Raw genomic sequence first — 8,633 nt, 5'->3', positions numbered from 1 at the left:
TTTGGCCTGGGTGAAACCTAAGAACAGACTACGAGTCCCTTCTTAAGCCTAAGGGCCACAAGAAAACCCCAGCTGCCACTTCGGCATAGCAAACTGACAAAAACCTGGTTATCTCTAACCCTCAAGGAAAAGACAACTTGGGTGTGAACCCTATGGTGTCTATACCCTTGCTGCTCTCACTCAGCTCGGTAACCCGCGCAACCCGAAGTAACACAACTTCACTCAGTCACCCTTACCGCCAACTCGATAGCTTGACAGCTCGGGTAACCCATACATTAAATTGACCGACTTGGAGTCCGCTCACACTTAGAAGTATTTTTGCACTCAAAGATACTCGAAAGAAACTATATTTCATTAAAAAGAGAGTTCAGGTACAAGAGTTTTTACCCGAGCTTGAAGGCTCAAGATGGTACATTCACAGTTCAAAAAAAAATTAAATTAAGTTACAAACTACTTCAGGGACCCGCCGCCTATATCAGGGACCCCCTCGGGGATAATATCTGGGCCGACGTCCTCTACTCCATCTTCGGGGCCTTCATCCTCAGAATTGGGGTTGTCTTTTGACTGACGCACGATGTTGTCAGTGATCCGCGAAGTTGTGATGGTGCTCGTGTCTAGCTCGGGGTAGAGGTGCCTAATCGGCCACCGATTGAGCTTGAAGCCCTTACGGTAAGCCTTCGTCATCACATCATCGAATCTCGAAGAGTCGACGTAGTCAATGACAGCTTCGGTCTTGGCCTCCTCAAGAGAACCTTCGAAGATTGCAGTCTTCTCCTTTATGTCCTCCCGGAGGTACCCCACTTCATGCTCCAACATCCCCTTCGCCTCCTTGAGGCCTCGCACCTCGAGCTTCAAGGCATCCCGCTCAGCCTTAAGGCTGTTCACCTTGAGCCCTAAGGCCTCTTGATCGACCTTAAGGCCGTTCACCTCAGCCCTCAACTTGTCCTTGTCTGGGGCCAGCTCCCCCTTCTCTGCCATTAACATCTCGATGAAGCTCTTTTGAGCCAAGGCGTCACTCTCCAGGCGGTGAACCCGACAACGAGCTGCCCTCAACTCAGTATGGGTTGCGCAAGACGACTCCTCGGCCTCTAGAGCCCGCCTCAGGTGCCGATCTGATTGGAGGGTCAAGGTGCGAATGGCGGTGTTCACCTGCGAAAGGGAAACCAACCAAAAAAAAAAAGAAAGAAAGAGAAGGAAAAAGAGAAAAAAGAAGAGAAACTCACCACCATGGTATGAGTGGCAGCTTGGGCGCCGAGCTGACCAGGAGTGAGTTCGACTCACTTGTTGACCTCCCCCGGGTATGAAGCAAGCGTAATCTTCTTCAGGCTGCACTTGGGGTTCAGGACGGATTGGCTCCCTTGACCCTCTGAGCTGGAAGCCGTCATCTCCACATCATGAGTGGAGCTCTCGAAGGTCTCGGCAGCAACAAGATGAGCGCTTTCCCTGGCAAGTCGGGTAGGCTTAGCAGCGGCCTTGGCGGGCTTAACGGCAGGTTCTGCCGTCACCTCAGGCCCCTTGGGCACAACCTCCTCTTCCAAGTCTACGATGGGCACGGCTGCCACCTCGGGCCCCGAGGCAGAGGTATGAGGAAGTCGAGGCTCGACTGGAGCTGGCGGGGACTCAACGTGCACCTTCTTTACCACGCGTTTCTTCCTCTTCATCTGGCGGAAGAGTCTCTGGTTGTCTATCTTCTCTGCCTCCATAGGACCTGCGGCGAAATACGACATCAGTAACTCAAAGCAAATATATGAGCGGAAAAGCCAAAGTGGGAAAAACCTACCCGGATTCAAGCCCGCTCGGACGAGCTTCTCCCTAGAGGTGAAGTCTTTATAATGCAACCTGAGCTTAGCCAGTGACTGGTGCTCCTTCTTGGTTTTCCCATCCAGGATGACACCAGGGTCTTGAACGGCTATCCTTCAGTCGGTGGGGAAGGGCCACCTCATGCTGCTCTGGACTACGAAGTAGTCCCGCTTCCAAGCTGTGACTTTGCTCGGGAGTTTGTGCATGAGTTTAAAACCCGGGCGGGGGAACAAGTAGTAAGGCCGCCTATGCCCGGGGAGAGCGCCCGAAGCGCTCTTCTTTATAGCCAGGATCGTGCTAAGAACGTCTAAATCTATGGAAAGGGAACAGTCAAAACAAAGAGAAATGAACCCCACCACATTCCATATGGAGTTCGGGTGGAGTTGGTCCGGGGTAATGTTAAAGTGTACCAACACCTCAATGATTAAAGGGTGAAGTGGGAGTCTAAGCCCGGCTATCAGTTGTTCCCTGAAGATCACGATCTCGTCGAGACTGTGCTCCCATGGGAAGTTGCCGGTGGGAAGACTATACGAGTACTCGCTAGGGAGGCGGAACCTCTGTATGAGGTCCTGAAGCCTCTCTGAGGTCATTATGGAAGGCCCGAACTGATCTGGTTCTCGACCTCGGTGGGAGGTAGATGCCAGATGACCCGAAGCCACCCGTACTTCGGATGGTTGGGTAGCAGAGGGGACATCCCGAGCCAAGGTACCTACCTCGGGCTCGTCGATGAGATCGTCTACACTAGACGACATACCGGGCTAACAAAAAGAAGCAAGCTAGAAGGGAAAAGGAAGCTTGGGAGGACTTACCAAAGAAACGCAACCGGACTGGAAGAACAGGACGAACTGGAAAACCCGAGCTAAGAAACCCCTAGCACGAGCTCAAACGCTAACGATGAAGGCTTTGTGGTGAAGAAAATGGCCAAGGGACCCCTTATTTATAGCCGCAATCGCGGGTTCTTCGAGGCGAAAACGATTTAGCGCGTTTTTTACGTCCGCGAAGTCCAAGTCACGTGAATTCTGCGCATAACCCAGACGTGACCCGAATCTCTTTTCGGTCGAGCCAGGCGCTAAACCGTACAGCTGGACGGAATGCACGATGATGCAGTACAAACACCGACGCCAAATCCACCCGGCGCGTCATGGCCTCCCCACGCTAGGTCACTGCCACCAGTGCAGGGAGTGGGGGGCAATTGATGGAGGGTGATTTGGCCTGACCTCGTAGCTCAAGTACACGTAGGCGTGACCTAGCTCAAACAGTGATTCAGCATGACAGCACAACGGACAAGAGCACAACTCGGTGGGGAAGTCCCACCGAGCTCAGCACGACATCTCGGCGGGTAAACTACTCGTCAAAAGCCACCTCGCCCGCACCTCCTCCTCGGGGTCAAGGGACTTCGGGGGTCCCGAGTTTGGGGTACCCTAACCCCTTTTGAGACCCGAGGCACCCCTTTTGGGACTTCGGGCCATTCCCAAGCAAAAACGCACTGATTCTTCTCTGGACGCCCCGAGGCACAAAGGCCTCGGGTCGGCTAGCTCGGCATAACCGGGCAACCCGTCACTTAAGGGACAGCCCAGCTCAGGGCAGTTCGCAGGAGAGCAGCTCGGTATACCATAGGATGGCTTCCTGCTCGACCATCGTACCTGACAAACCTGCGAATTGCAGGCGTGTCCCCACGCCGCGCCTGCCACCTTTAGGAAGGCGTTCCACACCTGACAGATACGTACCCTACACGACGGCCCCGCGCATGCCACCTCAGCCCTGCCTGTAGTGGCTGTGGCAGACTGACAGTGGCGGTTATACCTACCCTATTAGAAGCCAGAGGGCTGGAAGCAACGAAATTCAGCTATAAGGAACTTACCCTCAAGGAACAAGGTATCAAAAAAAATTACTAGCGCAACCTACACTCTTAGCCTTCGTTCTCTCTTTGCTTCCTGTACGCAATACTAACTTAAGCATCGGAGTGTTCCCGTCGGGAAACCCCCCGGGAGTTCTTCCTCCTTCCTCTCGTTTAAGGTACATCTCAGGAGCCATGCAAGTGCCAGTTAGGAGTGACTGGATTGTGCTACATCACTTAGGATATTGTACTTTAGCCTTACTTTCCATTCTTGAAGGAGTCTTCACTGAGCCATCAAAGCTAGATAGCAGAATATGGACACTCACTCCCTTGGGTTCCTACACTTGTGCCTCTTTCTTTAAAGCATTGTTACCCTCTCCTCCGGTTTGATTGTCTTTCCCTGTTAAGGATGTTAAAGATGTATGGTGTCGACCTATACCTCAAAAGGTTGGGAGTTTCTGTTGGGAAGCCTTTCTGGAAAGAATTAATACAGGGGATCTACTCCAAAAGAAAAAGACCCAACAGTTGTTTGTCTCCTCACTGGTGTGTTCTCTGTAAATCTGATAGTGAGTCTGTATACCATTTACTAATTTTCTGTCAGTTTATTAAAGTTATTTGTGAACATTTTATTTCTTTGTTTGGGTGCAGGTGGATTCTTCCTTTGAATGTGAAAAGTTTATTTACTTCCATGCTTAACTAGCCAACCAAAAGGGCCAAGATCATGTGGAGATGTGGTAGGGTTGCGATTTGTTGGACTGTTTGGGAGGAGAGAAACTCAAGGATATTCTCAGATAAGGAAAAAAGTATGGATGAAATCCTAGAGACTATCCACATTAGGATGATGCATTGGTTGATAACATTGGAATTGTTTAAAGTGTTCTCAGTTGATGAGATGATAAGGAGCTGGAAGGAGATTGCAGAATCAGGCTCAAGTAGGAAGAACTTAAACTTTTGCTGGACACCTCCACCTCAAGGGTTTACCAAACTGAATTTCGATAGTAGCAGCATAGGCAAATCAGGGCCTTTCGGAATAAGGGGAGTAATAAGGGATGAAATAGGAAATTTGTTGGCCATATACTCTGGTCCGATTGGGGTAGGAGATTCTTTGAGGGCTGAGATCCTAGGAGCTCTTGAAGGGATACAAAGGGCCAAGGAACTAAATATTAAAAAGTTGGTTATAGAAGGTGATTCTGAAACTATGGTGAATTGGCTAACAAAGGACAATTCTATGCTTTAGAAATACAGCAATGAAAAAAGGAAGTTCAAGTGGCTCGCCAAAGATATGGAAATACATTGTACATGGATAAAGAGAAGCGCAAATGCATTGGTATATGGTCTAGCTAGACAAGTGGTAAACAGAAATACTATGTTCTGGGCTGTTTTGTAATTGTAATTGTAATTGCCTCATGGTTAGGATGTACCTTGGGTAGTTGGGAGTTAAGATTCTTTAGCTCCCTCCTTTGTAATTCTGATTATCTCAATCTTTATTAAATAAAAATTCATTATTATTGATTAAAAAAAAAAGCTTACGATATTGTGCAATGCTCTTAGTATGATTAACCAATGCAGGTTCATATCCACTTTGAATATATGGTCTAGAAAAGTATTATTTAGTTTTTTTTTTTTGAGAAGAGGAAAAGTATTATATTGTTATTTAAAAGCATCATGTTTACGTATACTGAGGAACTATAGCATAAATAACTAATCACTGAAAAAACACCCGAGTCCTGCAACAAAACTTCTAAAAGTTAACACTTTTGCAAGAATATTATTTAAGTAATACCAAGACATTATTATGATCTTTGTTGCAGGTGTTGGTGCAGATGGTTGGTGTGAAAAGTTCCTAATGGTATAAGGGATTATACACTTGGCAATGTTCTCTTATAAATGTAAGAGATTTCCTTACTAATCCCTTCTACTAAGGAAATCTCTTACATTTATAATAGCCACATGCATGTTGTAGTTACATGAGGGCGCTTCCAACTTGGGAGTTCAAATCAGCCCCCCATAAGATTGCCCCCCAAACGTTCTATAGCACATACCCGCCGTGCATTGGGAACATCTCCCAATGATGATATCATCATTTCTGATATTATCACCGGGAGATGTTCAAAATACACGATGGGGATGTCCTATGGGACACTGTGGGGGGTTGATTTGATCTCCCAACTTGGGTGCTGCCTAGGCAACACATTGAAAATCATTTCACTTTGCATAAACCACACTACAAATGGAGCTCAAGAAAAGTGATTCTATCACATGTTGAAGTGGCTAGAAGAGCCTGGAGTAACGATTTTTTCTTTTTTTTATCCCAAAAGCAATTTCATTCAACTAGCTTGATGAAATGTCTGATACAAAAATATTACTTGGAAATCTGTGAGAAATGATTAGAGGGCTCATAGTTTAACAATGGATATAACATATAAGATCAAATATATAACACAAAGAATGGTAGAACCAGATTCATTTAATCGGTTAATCCCATATAGTTGGGACAAGGCTTAAATGATGATGTTGATGACTTTACTGAAAACAAATTAGGGTTAAACAAAATTTAACTATTAATCCATTTGGTTTATTGGGCAAAAGATTAACCCAAATAAGTTTTGAATCAGTTTTGATTATAAATGAGGATATTTTCATTTATAACTATTAACCCATTTGGTTTTTGGCTTCTGTAATTTTCACTAGATTAAATACCTTATATCTAAGGTTTATATCATAGAAGGAGCAATGGTAAATATGTAATTTTATTTTCTCATTTAATGCTTACTACACAAAGGACACAACTCTATTCTTTTTGTTCATATTTGTAAAACAAGTCAATGGCAAAAATGTTATTTAACACTGTCATCTAAAATGCTTGTTATGGAAGATACACAAAAATCCCTTTTTGCTCAATAATTGGAAAACAAACCATAATAATTGCTGAAACCTCCCTTGAACCTTTTAACTGTTGCTCAAACCTCCTCTGAAGTTTGGTAATTGCAATCACCTTCCCTAAACTTCTTAACACAGTTGCAAGTAGACCTCCTTTGTAAAATCCTCTAACAAGATGCATGAAAATGTCCAAAATAACCATGTAATTATTATTGAGGCTGGTTTATACATAAAAACAATATAAATGTTATGAACAACCAAAAAAAAGAGTTTAAAGTTGCAATTTTCCCTTTGAGCAATTGATACGAAGGGAAAATTTGAAAAATATATCAATTCCAAAAAAGAAATTAGAAGGGATTGGGGTAGTGATCGATACGAAAAAAAATTTTGGAAAATAAACATTTTGGTCAAAAGTAAACTACATGGGTATTTTGGACATTTTAGTGTTTTTTATTAAATCCTAATAGAGAGTCTACTTGCAATTGTGTCAAAAAGTTCATGGGAGGTGATTGCATTTACCAAACTTTAGGGGGGGGGGGAGTTAGCAATGATAAAAAAAATTACGGTTTTAGCAATTTACCCTTTCATTATTTAAATTAAAAAAAAAACCCTTAAAGTACATCTTATGTTCTCAATACCTAATGTTGGGCCAAATTAACCACCATGAAGAAATTTCCAACTTGTAAATAGATGAACAATTTATTCTTTAAACTATTTTCTTGTTTTTTTAAATATTTTTAACCTATTTTCATTGGTTAAGTTCTTGATCATTAAGGTAGGAGATGATTATCTCTTCTTTATTTCCACCATATGGTGGGTTAATTTTACATTTTCATTATCTTAAAACCCACATCATTGGATGGCAAGATATCTACAAGAGTAAGCGATATTTTTTATAGTAGTTTACTGTAAGGTTTTTAGTGATTGAAGGAATAGAAGTTGGATTTATCATATAGAAGTTAATTCTTGCACAGGTAACTAGAATTCAAATAAAATTCTGACAAAGGTAACTAATAAAAATTATTAATTTTATTAATGAATCATAATAAATAAGAATTTTATTAATTCTCATTATCTTTGCTAGAATTTTATTTGGACATATCTTTATATTACTGAACCCCTAGTTTTCAAGGCGCTAAGGTGAGGCTAGGTGATAGGGGGGGGGGGAGGCTAGTCGCATAGGTGATGGATTTTTTTTAAGTAAAATCATGTATCCCAAGGTAATTCCCTAGGTTTTATAATCATATTTCCTTAATAAATATCTGTAATTTTCAAAAGAAAAGTATAAATTTCATGTTAAAGTATAAAAAATCAACATATTCCAACATATTCATTAGAAGAAAAAGAAGAAAGAAAAGAAAATTCGAAAAATATAGGGGCTGAACCCCTATTTCTGTTATAGGAAAAGAAGAAAAGAAAAGGTGGAAGAAGAAGAAGAAGAAGAAGAAGAAGAAGAAAATTAGTATATAAAAACACAAAATTAGTAAAAAAAAAAAGAAGAAAATGTGTTGATTGGCCAACATTTTATGTTCTTTTTTGCTTATTAGTTCAGGTTTTGAAGTCTTTGAGGGTTCAATACAGCATTTAGCAATGCTTGTGTTGATTAAACCCTAACAAATAAGAAACTAACAAAAAGAAATTACTATATAAACACACAAAATGAATATTTTAGTTTAAAATGTTTATTTTATAATTATAACCACAAAAAATTAAGAATATAAACATTTGTAATAACACGCTATAGAAAACTGCTTGGCGATTAGGTGAGGCGAGACTCCAAGGGCGCCTTGTCGCCTGGGCATCACCTTGCCAATTATGATTGAACCATAATAAATGTGATAAATAAGAATAATTTTTATAGATATAAAAATATTCAAAAATTGCAAACAATTTTGGAAATATAATGTATACTATCATCATCACAAAATTTGTTTTGTACGTATAAAAATAAATGAAATTTACCTTCATTGGTTAACTAGTTAGCTGAAGGATGAAAATGCCATTAAAATAAGATTCAAATGAGTTTGACTTTTGTAGATAAGATGTCAAAAACAAACTTTGGGTACAACCCAAAACCTAATTGGGCCCTATTTTGTGTATCATTCTCTTTTTAAAT

Source organism: Nelumbo lutea, chromosome 1 (assembly GCF_056320005.1).
Source record: "Nelumbo lutea isolate HS-2025 chromosome 1, American lotus-T2T, whole genome shotgun sequence".
NCBI lineage: Eukaryota > Viridiplantae > Streptophyta > Magnoliopsida > Proteales > Nelumbonaceae > Nelumbo > Nelumbo lutea.
Note: the sequence above shows the minus strand (reverse complement) of the source record.